At 31.2% G+C, this 9,424-nt stretch overlaps 1 long non-coding RNA gene across 2 annotated transcripts; it reads right to left on the bottom strand.

The window, feature by feature from the left end:
- Window positions 1–214: 214 nt before the first annotated feature.
- Window positions 215–2,873, bottom strand: LOC145161013 (uncharacterized). 2 transcript variants are annotated; one of them, XR_013738322.1, is made up of 4 exons: window positions 2,569–2,873; window positions 1,814–1,989; window positions 750–800; window positions 215–557 (listed from the first exon to the last, which is right to left on the bottom strand). It is a non-coding gene; the product is annotated as an uncharacterized LOC145161013 (long non-coding RNA). The 2 variants fall into 2 exon arrangements; XR_013738323.1 differs by having other exon boundaries at window positions 1,819–1,989.
- Window positions 2,874–9,424: the final 6,551 nt, after the last annotated feature.

Here is a 9,424-nt window from a genome sequence, read left to right as displayed (position 1 = left end):
ATAGAAAAAAAACTTCTTACCTTCCTACCAAAAAAAATTTCTTACCGGATATATACATATATATATATATATATATATATATATATATATATATACTAGGTATGTTTTATGACCCGTGCTTAGCACAGCCCATGGAGGGTAATATGGGTATTTCTTTTACCATTGTCTATATCTTTGAAAAGAAGTACTTTGTTATTATACGTGAAGTATTTAAAGCACGTTTCTATTATTAATAGAGAACAAAGTGTGTTGCTATCTTTGGTAAAAGATGATAGGTATTGCTCTTACAGTTAACAAAATGAAAATACATTGCTATTACTATTATTAGTACCGACACAATAGGAAGATGATTTTTCCCTTAATGCTGTTAAGAAACATATGCTTTTTCGGCCTTATGGGGATTGCCATGAGTTTGTCCCACGTTCATTTACTCTTACTTCCATTCCCTTGTGGTTAATGTCACGTGTCTAGCTGTTGGAGCTTCCACGGTCATCATGTAATTGGTTAATGCCACCATCCACCGATGGAATCCATTGGACATCAAAAGAATATAACGACTGCAATGGGGTAAAACATTAAAAAAACCTGTCAAAAAAATAAGATGCATGCAAATGCCGATTATTTGGTTATGATAAATTTGGAAAAAGGACAAAACATTAAAAAAAAAATTAGATGAGTCTGGAAAAAAAATGTGAAAACGTAAAATGATAGTTTATATTGTATTGATTAACAATTTTATTGGCAATTACCTTGGGACTCTAGTCTTTAGCAAGCTCACTATATACAATGTGGGGTTTGTTCTGTAGAAGAGAAAAATAAGAGGAAAAAGTTAGCAAGGGTCATAGTGAAATATAATGCATAAAAGATAAAGCATGAGATGATTTAACTCACAGATGAAAATATTTTATAGGACATAAAAGATGTAATTCTATTGTTCATAATAAAAGTTATCTAAAAATGATTATTGACATCTATAAGCACAAAATCAAATTACTAACTTATAATCTTCTTATATCTTCATAATGTAGTAGCTATGATTCAATAACCATGTAACTGGTATCATTGGTAAAAAGGTACATTGCTCTTATAGATAAAAAAATTGGTAAGAAAATAAAATCACGTTATTAAAGTATAATCTACAAAAAGCATAGCTCATGACCACAATCACCAATATAGAAAAATAAATAAAATATTAAATGCTACTGGTGGAAGTTGATCTCGTCTAAATGAATGGCTTTTCCTTCTGTTGTTCATTCTTATAACTCCAAAATACTCTATCATTGGCTCGTCTCTTATGCATAGCAACAATCCATGAATTCTAAATTAGCATTCTACTCTACTCAAGAGACATATTAAACAAAATATTGAGAAACATATTATTGTTCCATTGTCTAAAAAAAATTATTTAAAAAGTATTTTAAGAACCAAATTTTTTTAAAAAAATACAACTATTTCAAATATACCAACCGGAAAGAAAACATTGAATGGCCACCTTGTCACAGAAATCAAACATATTGGAGTTGGGGTTGTGAGATTGTACAATTCACATTCAAATGTGAGATTTTCTCATTTCTGATCAAGAAAACAAAGTAATCCAGCTCATGATTATGTTCAAAGAATTAAAACAATCATAGTTTTTGCTCATAAAACCCTAAGACCACATATGTAAAACAATGTATAGTTGTAAGAAAAGATATTATTTAATATACTAATGTGAAACTACCTGGTGTAATTTTATTTTAATTTTAATGATTAATGGTAGCAACATATAACATACTTCAAAACCAAAATCAAGAATACAATAATAACTTGCCTCACCGGCTTCATATTTGTCTATGTGCATACACGACAATGGTTTGAGACTTTTATCAAACATTTGGTGTGCAACTGCTTATTGGATACATACTCCTTATCAATTTCATTATCTAGAAAGTGGAACAAGTTCTCTTCTATTTGTTCATCAACAACCAGATTGTGCAACCATCCTATCTGTAAATAGACATAATCAGCAGATTACAACCACCAAATAATTTTAACAGACAGTAAATGCAAATCATTGATTACAATCAAATCAAGTTGGGGGAATCCTTCACAGGTGACGCAGAACAGACCTAGGTTGAACATCATCAATTCTAATTGAAAATAAATAAGAAAACCATCAAAGCCCAAATAACCTTTTACAGAAAACGTAACAAATTTGGAACATACGTCATGATAGCGGTTTTCCCACGACCTGAAGAAGAAAGACATAATCTGCCTAAAACATATATACATACAATAAAAATCTTTACCACCGTAATAATCCGAGAATTTTCTAGGAGAGAGCCACTTTCACTATAAACTGGAAATCTTAAATAATTTCTGAAGAGAAGACATCGGGCGATGAAAGAAGATAGAAAGAGAGAAGAGCGGATAGAAAACTGAATCGCGAACATACAAATTAAAACCCTATATGGTAATCTAAAAATCAAATGGATTTCTCGAATTAGGGTAAAATTTGTGTGATTTCTTGAACACTGGAAGCGAGAATTGCAAAGATTAGAACAAAAAAAAATAGAAAACACATACCTGAAAAAACAGCGTCCCAAAACGGGTGTGTTGTTCCAATTTGATGGGCGTTTGAGTTATATGTCATGTTTGATAACGTTAAAGGCGTTGTAAACGGAACCAGAGAAGAAGGGTTTATATAAAAGGAGGAGAGTTGAAGGAGAAACGATAAGACGTAGTGGTAAGTTGCGTCGTTCTAAGGCAGCGCCAGAATAAAAGGCGACACTTGACGATTATTAAGCGGTGTGGAAGACGGTTCAATTCCTTGGTCTTCAACTTGACGCCAAATGTTCTTTCTTTAAACCCATCACATGTGCAATACCAATACCACGGAACGACACAAATTGTTATGAGGCGATGTTGAAATTGATGGTGTCGTTTAAAAGGGTGGCTACGTGGCGTCAAATTAAGCGGATGAAATTGAGTTTTGAGGAATTAAAAAAATAAGGTTTTTATATATAGTAATGATATATATATATATATATATATATATATATATATATATATATATATATATATATATAAATAAATAAGTTCAAATAAAACCTCTAAAAGTTAAGAACCATTTAAGAAACCTTGTTAATAAATGACATTTTTGTCAAAAACTCTTTCTATCAGGAGCCGCTCAACCAATTTGGGGGCTCTAAGCAAACAAAAAAATTAGGGCCCTTCGGTTTTATAACTTAAACCAAATCCCAAACTATTTCTTAATGAATCTCAGCTAATCACTTATATAAACATGAAGTTTGCTGAATTTTTGATCTCCTAACCGATGTTGGACTCAAAGGTAGAGTTAATATGAAGCAAGAGGATGGTAAAGCTTATATAAGAGAGGAGAGTTGTTGAGTTTCATCCATGAGCGATGTGGGATATGTTTAAGTAGCTTCCAAAATAAAATGAGACCCTTAGTTTGATAAACTAGCACGTTTACCACCAGGACAAGCTTCAACTTGTCTTTGTAACCCAATAAATACTTATATATATATATATATATATATATATATATATATAATAAACATAATAAGTTTTAAAATCGGGGGCCCTTTAGAAGTGGGGGCCCTAAGCCCTTGCTTAGTTTTGCGAAGGGTAGAGCTGACTCTGCTTTCTATATTTTGACTACTCTAACATTATTACTATCAGACAAAAAAACTAACTAATCTGATACATTCATCCTCTCTCATTAAGCTTCATGAACTCAAAGTCTAACACCACTTCTGCCACCTACCTCCTCCACTTACCTCTACCACCTACCTCCACTACCTACCTCCGCCACCACATCTTCCTACAACCGTCGCTACCAGGTCATCAGATTCAAGCCTCCAGATTTACCAACTCATCAGATCTATTCAGATCTGGTCGGATTTTCACCGGAAGCCTCCATATCCACCATTAACGACCACCGTCACCTTCATCTCAGTGTTATGAATGCGTTTTCGCACCACACTACTACCGTAAACCACCAATTTTTGAAAGACTTGACCTTTTCCTCCGTTGTCGCTCATAACCACAACCTTCTTTCACCACCAATGATGACCGCCACCAGCCTCTATCATACCATATATGTGTAGATCCGGTCAGATTTGCATAGATCTGATCAGATCTGACATTTAGATTCGATTTCATAAAGCTTTTTTGTTTTCTGGCGAGCTTCATCACCCCAGATTGTCGGAAAAGTCACATGTCGCCATCAAATTCTCATATCTAAAGCCAAATATGCACTGATTTCTCAGATCTGGTCACGTCTGATGTATTTGGTGCATGTTCAGATGCTAATATACTCGTTTTTTAGAACTCTTGAAATCGTTTTTTCTTTGGTAGTTCCATCATCGGAGAAATCTTAGCCGCATCCTTATCAGCTCTGTTTCGTGACCACCTTCCCATTTTCTGCAACTCGCATTCTTCTGTTTTTCTCTGATCTCTAGTCAAACATCACCTGATTGTAATCAGATCTGATGTGTTTGTCTATTTTTAGGTTAGATTGGTCAGCGGCGGTTCCACCACCGCATCAGATCTGGTCTCCGGTGATGGTGTTTACATAAGAAAGTTCTGCAAAAAAATGCACACAAAGTGCTTGATGAAATGCCTCAATGGAATTAGGTAAGTTATTAAGTTTTGAATGCTACAGTGAAGTTTTTTTTAGAGTTTAAACAAGAATATGGTAAATTAAGCTATGAATGGTGTATAAATTGTTAATATAATATCATCTTATATATTTGATCAAATTTAGTGTTTTATGGTGATTATGAATCTGATGTGTGTGGTGCACACAAAGTGTTTGATGAAATGTCTCAACCAAATTCAGAAAGTTATTAAACTATGAATATGTATTTTTAATGTATTAATTTGTGAATATGTAAGTTATTAAGTTGTGAATGTGTATTTTTCCGATGCACTAAGTTGTGAATTAGTGTCTGAAATATTGAATTAAGTTCTGATTTAGTGTTTGAAATGTTGTATTAAATTGTGAATTCTGAATTTTTTTTATCCAAATTTGGTTTTTGAGGGAAGGATGTTTGCATTGTTTATACCGGTGGTTGGTGGTGGCGATGGTTGATGGTTGCATATGGTAGTTGGCAGTATTGATGTTGGCGGTGGAGGTAGAGTAGGGATATATTTCTATTTCTCACTCATCTTCTTCGATGATTTCAGATAAATTATCCTCTTTTATGATTCATGTATATGTTTTTCTTTTTATGTTGGCTTCTGAAATATATGATAATATATGCATGTATTAAACTGTGAATGGGCTGTTTAGTACACTAAAATATGATATTATACTTGTAAATGATTTGTGAATGTATTGTATTAAACGGTGAATTTTATGTAATAAACTATGACTTTTATTCACAGCTTAATATAATAAATTCACAGTTTAGTACACGTAAATGTCTCCACATATGAACGTATAAAGGTAAGTTTTTGTTGAGAATATATAGTTTTTTACGTATTAAGCTGTGAATTTATTGTATTAAGCTGTGAATTTTGTATATTAAAATTTGAATTGATTGTATTAACGTGTGAATTTTTTTATGAATATTGTGTTTGCTTCTTTGAGAATTAAGAAGCATTATACACATATACGATTTTCTTTAATCTTAAATAAATTATATAAAATTTAAACTATGAATATTATTTAAATTAAACTTTGAAATATGCACTAGCCTCTAGATCTAAAATTATAAACGTAAGTTTTAAGTTAAGAATATTGAATTGTGTGTATTAAATTATTAACTTGTTATATTAAGTTGTGCATTTTATGTATTAAATGGTAATTGATTTTATTAAGTTGTGAATTGACTGTATTTGTTGTGATTTTTTATAAATTTTGTGTTAAAATATGAATTATTGATGTATGAATTTTTGTATTAGTTGTCTTGTGACTATATTTATTTTTTATGTGTATATGTATGTAAAAATGCATTAGTTTTTATAATTGTTTTGCATTAAATTCAAAATGAATGAATTAATAAGTTTATTAAATTGTGAGTGTAGTCTTTAACTTGTTAATGTATGACTTTATGTACAGATCTGTTTTGGAAAGAAATATGGTCGCGACGCTGACACAGGTGGTTGGTGGCAGTCTGTGGTAGTGGTGGTAGGGGTAGAGTTTGGGTTTGATTTTTCTAAATTTGTAAATTAGTGTAAAGTGTATTGTATTAAATTATGAATTATGTGTATTAAACTGTAAACGGACTATATAAAGTGGTATTTCATATAATTTTTGTATTGAAATATAAATGAATGTATGAATAAATATATTAGCCTGTAAAATTACAATTTTGCCATTTTCTTACATACAAGACAAAAATCAAGATTTTAACATATATAATAGGGCTTAGGTCATTTTTGGTCACTTAACTTTTGGTTTTGTGCTCATTTGGTCACTTAACTCTTTTTAAGTTTTAAAAGGTCATGAAACTTTTGGCTTTGTGCTCATTTAGTCACTTCACTTTTGGTTTGGTCACATTTAGTCACCTAACTTTTAAAACTGTGTCATTTAGTCACTAAACTTTTAAAAATTTTCAATAGTTTAGTGACTAAATGAGCACAATGTTAAAAGTTAGGTGATTAAATGAGCACAAATCTAAAAGTTAAGTGACTAAATGAGCACAAAGTCAAAAGTTTGATGACCTTTTAAATCTTAAAAAGAGTTAAGTGACCAAATGAGCACAAAACCAAAAGTTAAGTGACCAAAAATGACATAAACCCTATATAATAATACTCACAATACATGTTTACTAACAAAAGGAGGGTTCTTAGGTTCTTAACCTTTTTTGGTTCTCATTTGAACCACTCCCTATATATATATATATGCTTAGATTATTGTATTCTAAATATTTATTCTGTGGATCTAGGATTAATTGTGTACCAATCATTTTAGTTATTTTTAGAAAATGAATAATACATATTATTGAATTAAAGATAATTGAAAATACCATCTAATTTAATTGCAAGAGTATTTTAGTCAAGTAAGATATATTTAATAATGGAAAATTGCATATTTTAAAGAATCATAGATTCTATTAATTTTAAAAATCTGATTTGACGAATAATAATTATTTTAATTCAGATATTCTGACAGAATATGTTTATTAGTATATTTAAAAATAACAATATTCTTGAACCATAAAACAATAAATGTTATGACAGAATATCTATTTTGATTGACATAACTTTTTGAGGAATGACAATTTATTATAATAGAATGTTTTCTAATAACAAAAAAAACACTATATAAATTATTCTACTTGAATATTCTATCAGAATATACTATTACATATATCTTATTGTTCTATCATCGATTATTCTGTCAGAATATAATGATTAATAGTGCATTCTTTTTGGAAGATTGATGGCCATTGTTCATCTCCATCTCATGCACCATCATCCAACCTTGAAGCCTTTGATCATCACATTCCCTTCACACATTCTATGAGAATAACTGCAAATCGAATTATGTAGAATAAAAATCTGTGAGAATGATTTAATATGACAAATAATAAAACAAACTATAGTAATTTTGACAGAATATACCGATATAAAAAATAATAATGTTACATTATTGCATAATAGTTCATATTAGAAGCTTTACCAAGTTCATGTTCTTTAAGAATGCTGGTTTTCAAAACCTTACTTACAGTTATACCAGAATCGTTACAAAAAAAAACACAGTAAATAACACAAAAACATCCAACTCAAAAAGGGTTCACTTTGACATGAAATTTTGCAAAAATAATTGGAACAGTTCCATTTTTATGTTTTGAACCTAATAAAGAAAACTAACTTTTCTTAAAAGAATAATAAAGAAATGTTGTTCTTAAACTGCAACTACTAGGTTCAATTCTTGAAGTTAGTCTGCAAAATCCAAGTCCTTTTGGCATACCCAAAAACTATGAATTGAGTTTACTAGTTCCAATAGCACCAAAAGTTCTATTAGAATGCAACAAGGTGAATGTTCATATTTAAGCACTCAAATACTTTATTACTTTTTCTATGTGATTTAACTATTAAAAATTTTTGTTTCTATTGCTTGTTGGAATTCATAACAAGAAATAACTCAAAGTGCAACATAAAAAGGCTTGCTAGCACTCAAATTTAACCACTCAAATACTTTTTCAGTTTTCTATATATGCAACAAATCCAGTATACAAAAAAAGTACACAAACCTGCAATCTTGCCCTTCTAATTTCTTTGTGTTGAGAAAATGCAACATAAAGAGGCTTGCTAGCAACCATCTTTCCATTCATCTCATTCAGCTATAAAATTAGATACAAAATTTTAACTTTTTACATATACTATTCGAATATAATAAAAATAGTAAATGAAAATATATGCTCACTGTTCTAGAAGCTTTCTCAGAAGTGGAAAATGCAAGAAAGCCTGATCCTTAAGTAGTTCCATTAGCATCACACGTGACCTGTTGATAAACAAATACAATTAACAACCGATTTATACCATTATTTTGTATCTAGAGTAGTGATTCTTAATTACCAAACCTTACAAGAACAAGAGAGGTAAATTAAGTAAGAGAAGGCGAGAGGAGATGAGGTGAAACAAAGGCAAAAGAAATCGATTAAATACAAAATCGGGCTTCGGTTGTAGCCTCCATCATGTGGAATGTCAATGACTCGATGTATGTTCATATGAACAATACCAAGAGAGAAAAATTAAGGAAGAGAAAGCGAGAGGATATGAGGTGAAACATAAAGATATAAAAATATAAACTCAAAAAATGAAATTATTACCAGATGATGTGGTTTCAATAGGGTCCCCTACCCACTCCCACTTATCGATCTCTCTCTTAAATCTATCGGCCTTATGTGATTTTCGATCTCCACTTGTAGTTATATCTCTTTCTTTGTGTCTTTCTCTTTCGATTTGACGCCTGGTGGTAATCGACTATATTGTTGGTAGTCATCAGGAAGGCGATGGAGGCGAGAGAGGCAGGTTTAAGTGAGGTAAACACGAGGATATGGTTGTTTATCGGGTTGTCTTGGGCACATCCACCTGTGTAATCCGGACTGTTTAGTTGCAACAAAATGAATCCACCCTAAATTTCCTGCATGAAAGTTTCATAAATATAAATTTTTTTCATTGATGATCACAGACTTGCCATAAAAGTTTTACCATTCTTCTAGTAAAACATAGAGGTATGGTGGGCAATAATCTGGATCTAAAAGACCTCGATTGGGTAAATAGTTTTTCCAGATTCTGAAATCGGTGGTGTTTAGAGGAAGAAGATGATAAATCTGATGAAGGTTTCTCGATGGTTACTGATGGTGTTGATCGGCTCTCTTGGTCTTTTTATTTGATTGTGGGTGTGTAGGGTTAATAAAGATACATAAGGCGAGATTAAAACCGATTTCCTATTTTAAGG

This window comes from Lactuca virosa, chromosome 2 (genome assembly GCF_052849685.1).
Source record: "Lactuca virosa cultivar CGN04683 chromosome 2, Lactuca_virosa_CGN04683_v6, whole genome shotgun sequence".
Taxonomy (NCBI): domain Eukaryota; kingdom Viridiplantae; phylum Streptophyta; class Magnoliopsida; order Asterales; family Asteraceae; genus Lactuca; species Lactuca virosa.
Note: the sequence above shows the minus strand (reverse complement) of the source record. Positions and strands in the feature narration are given on the sequence as shown.